The sequence below is a fragment of the Meleagris gallopavo genome, chromosome Z, assembly GCF_000146605.3.
Source record: "Meleagris gallopavo isolate NT-WF06-2002-E0010 breed Aviagen turkey brand Nicholas breeding stock chromosome Z, Turkey_5.1, whole genome shotgun sequence".
Lineage (NCBI taxonomy): Eukaryota > Metazoa > Chordata > Aves > Galliformes > Phasianidae > Meleagris > Meleagris gallopavo.
Window position 1 is genome coordinate 27,647,949 of NC_015041.2, and position 4,688 is coordinate 27,652,636.

The window sequence follows — 4,688 nt, forward strand, 5'->3', positions numbered from 1 at the left end:
TATACATATATACATACATACATATAGACAGAGATAGATAGACTTTTTTTACCCTCTTAGCAGTACAGCACACTGTAGACATACTTAATCCTAGCATAACCAGTTGGCCTGTTTGGCTTTGCCTCATTAATATATTAAGTATTGGATAAGAAATCATAATCAAAAGGGGAGCCATTTCAATATCTAAAGTGGAGGTACAGAAAAGAAGGGGTCAGATTCTTTAGCAGGGTCCATGGTGATAGGACCATGAGAAATGGTTTTGAACTAAAAGAAGTGTGAATTTAGGTTAGATATAAGGAAAAAGTCTTCTACAGTGAAGGTGGTGAGGCACTGGAACTGGCCCAAATATGTAATGGATACTCCATCCCTGGAGACATTCAAGGCCAGGCTGGACCAGGCTCTGAGCAACTTGATCTAGATGTGGATGTCCTTGCTCATTGCAGGAACTCTGATCTAGAAGCCCTTAAAAGTCTCTTTCAACTCACATGATTCTACGATTCTATGAAATTTACATGATGTCCAGGACCTTAAAACAGCATGTAGGGGAAGCACAGTTAGAAAGACGAGCATTGCCAATAATTCAACAGCTCCAAAGGCAAAGATCAAGAGATCTCCCATGACCCACAAAAAAACACATGCTTGTGTAGTAATAACTTCCTGGATAATCTGTGTTAAGCCAATACTGTTTACTTTTCTCCATGCCAAAACACAACTGAAGGATATTCCAGGTGAACTAGCTGTCAATAAAAACCTCAAGTGGCTCTTGGGATGAAAGATTATTATTGTTTTTCTTCAAGTTATAGATGGTCAACAGATAGAGTAGCTTTGCATTTCATAAATTTAACATACGCTATCTATCTAGTACATATGGGGTCAGATGACTTATATCTCATGGTCCTGAAGAAACTGGATCCTGTGATTGCTAAGCCACTCTCCACCATATTTGAAAAGTTATGGTTGTCAGGATACATCCCTGGCAAATGTAGAAAGGGAAACATTGTTCCCATTTTTTTAAGAGGAGAAAGAAAGAAAGATGCAGGGAACTACAGACCAATTAGCCTCACATCTGTGCTTGGGAAAATCATGGAGCAGATCATTCTGGAATATATTTTGGGGCAAATGTGAGATGAAGAGGTGATATGAGTCAGCCAGCATGGCTTCACCAAAGGCAGATCATAACTTATCAATCTAGTGACCTTCTGAAATAGAGTGATGGCATTGATGGACAAAGGAAGAGCAAAGGATTAGTCTAGTTGGACTTCCACAAGGCTTTTGACATGCTCCCATATTACATTCTTATCTCTAAATTGGGGTTGTAAGGATGCAAAGAGCAGACTATTATGATGATAATGAGTTGATTGGATAATTGCAGCCAGAGGGCTGTGGTCAATGGCTTTATGTTCAGGTGAAGGACATTGATGAGTAGTATCCACCATGGATCCATCTTAGGACTGTGTTGTTTACATTTTTATCATGATCTAGACAGTGGGATCAAGCACCTTGTCAGATAGTTTGCAGATGACACCAAGTGAGCAGTTGATACATTAAAAGGAATAGATGTCATCCAGAGGGACCTGGACAAGCTTGAAGAATGGGCTCAAAAGAATCTAAAGTAATTCTACAAGACCCAAGAGCACTTGAGTAGAGAAAGTCCTTAGTATGTGTACGAAATAATTCAGAGAAGCCCTGCAGAGAAGTATTTGGGGATTCTGATGGATGAAAATGTTGACACGTGCCAGTAGTTTGCTCTTGCAGCCTATAATGCCAACTGTATCCTGCGCTGCATCAAAAGAGGGGTACCAGCAGGACAAGAGAAGTGATTGTCCTCATCTACTCTGCCCTCCAGAAGGGCTCTTTGTAGAGTAGTATATTCAGGCCTTCAGCATAAGAAAGATGTGGGGCTGTTGGAGTGTGTCCAAAAAAAGGCCATGAAGATGATCAGCAGGCTGCATCACTTCTCTTGTGAAGAAAGACTGAAAGAGGTAAGCTTGTTCAGCTTAGGACAGGTTGCAGAGACCTCATTTCAGCCTTCCAGAACTTAGAGGGATCTTATAAATAGGAGGGTGATGAACATTTCATATGTTTCAAGACAAGGGGGAAATTTTTCACTTAGAGGGTGATGAGGCACCAGAACATGTTGCCCAGAGAAGTTGTGGCTGCAACATCTCTGAAAGCATTCAAGTCCAAATTGGATGGACACGTGGAAATCTGACCTAGTACCTGATTTAGTGCTCCACCATCTGAACCTCGTGGAATCCTCTGCCCTATCAGGGACATTTTCTCCTGGACCTTCTGGGGGAACTGCTCTGTGGCATGTCACCACATCTGAGACGAATACAGTGATTTGAATCCAGCTGAGGCCTTCTTAACACCTTTAGTTGTATTTGTGTGGATTACTGCCAGAACTTCTTTTTGCTTTCTCTGTTAGCTGCACCTTTTTACATGCTTATCATCCTATTTATCATCATGTTTCAAGCTTAACATCTTTCACATTGTTATTGCTGGGGCTTTTTGGTTTGATACACACACCTTTAGAAAGTGATAAGATCTTTAGAGACTGAAAAGAGAAACCTGTAAAAATGTTGCAAAATGAAAAACAAACATTACAGTGTTGCATTTAAAAACCTTACTCTATTAAAAATGCAGAAGAACATAAATGTGATTTGAACACAATCTACAAGTACTCATAAGAGAAACATTCTGAAAATAAAAGCTTTATCAGACAGGCTTGCAGATCATGACATAATAAAATTTAGAAACATGAAAAATAGAGATTTATTTTTTTTTTTATTTTACCCTCTCTTATGTTTGCAGTAAGGTAAATAGTTTTGGAACAATTTCTGAAGGGCAGTGGAACTACCCTCACTTGAAGTTTCTGTGTTGGCATGCAATAGTTCTCTAAGATTTATTCTCATCAGGTGCAACAACTGTTTTTCAAACTACTGACCTATTGGCCTCATCTCCCTGTTGGTGAAGATTGTGGAGCAGATCCTGCTGGAAACTATGGCAAAGCACGTGGAAAAGAGGGAGGTGATAGGAAGCTATCAGTATCAATTATCACCAAGGACAAGTCCTACCTGATCAAAAAATGGCCTATCATAAGGTAACTTACTCAATGAATAAGAGAAGAGCCACTAATGTCACCTATCTGGACTTCAGTAAGGCTTTGATGTGGTTCCCCACAATATCCTGATCTCCAAATTGGAAAGATACAGACTTGGCAAGTGGATAGTTCAATAGATGGGGAACTGTGAGATTAAACACAGAGAGTGGTGGACAATTGTTCAGAATATCAATGTCAATAATGAGTGATGTCCCTCAGCTGTCAGTGCTGGGTCTGATGTTCTTTAATACCTTTATCTTATGCAAGATAACACACTATATTACAATATAATTAGAATTGAAGGTAATAAATCAAATATAATGGGAATGTCCAAAAGGTGGGTAGGCCTCACCATAACAGTGAGGTGCAATACAGAGATGCACGGTCCAGTTGAGCAGCAGGGAGGAGAGCCTGACGAAGAAAAGCACATCAGGTGACCTTGCCAGGAGTTATATCTCCTCTCTGACTGCAAAGCCCCCTGGGGTATGTAGGTCTTCTTCGCTTCCAGACAGTGCCCAGAATTGGAACATTAACACTTTAACTCCCAGTGCACTACATGATGTTATGATGTGGAATACTGATAACCAAATATCATAAAACAATGACACAGTTACATCAACAGTAAGATCAAATGCACCTTCAGAAAGTTTGTGGATGACAGCAAGCTATATGATGTGGTCAATGCACCTGAGGGACAGGATGACATCCAGACAGATCTGGTCAGACCCGGGCAGAGGGCTCAAGAAAACTTCATGAGGTTAAACAGATCCAAGCGCAAGATCTTGCACATGAATTGTACTAACCCCCCTGTGTTGTGCTGAGGCACAAAACGACTGAGCACAGCACTGTCAGAACGTCTTTGGAAATACTGGTGGTTGGCATACTGGACATGAGTCAACAGTTCAACCTTGTATCTTGGAAAGACAACCACATCCTGGGCTGCAACAAAAAAAGAATGGCCAGCAGGTTGAGGGAAGAGATTCTACACCTCTACTCTGAGCTGGTGAGACCTCACTTGGTGTACTGTCTCCAAATGTAGAGTGCTCAGTACAGGAGAGATACGGACCTGTTGGAATGCATCCAGAAGAGGAACACCCCATGAGAACTAATGAGGTTCAATAAGGCCAAGTGCAAGGTGCTGCACTTGGCTCAGGGCAATCCCGGGTATTTACACAGCCTGAGGGAAGATCTCACAGAATCACAGAATCACAGAATTGTAGGGGTTGGAAGGGACCTCTAGAGATCATCGAGACCAACCCCCCTGCCAAAGCAGGTTCCCTACACCAGGTCGCACAGGTAGGCGTCCAGGCGAGACTTGAATATCTCCAGAAAAGGAGACTCCACAACCTCCCTGGGCAGCCTGTTCCAGTGCTCCGTCACCCTCACCGTGAAGAAGTTCTTACGCACATTCGTGCGAAACTTCCTATGCTGCAGCTTATGTCCGTTTCCCCTCGTCCTGTCTCCACGTACCACTGAAAAGAGACTGGCCTCACCACTATGGCCGCCACACCTCAGATATTTATAAACCTGGATCAGGTCCCCTCTCAGTCTTCTTTCTCAAGGCTAAACAGACCCAGTTTACTTA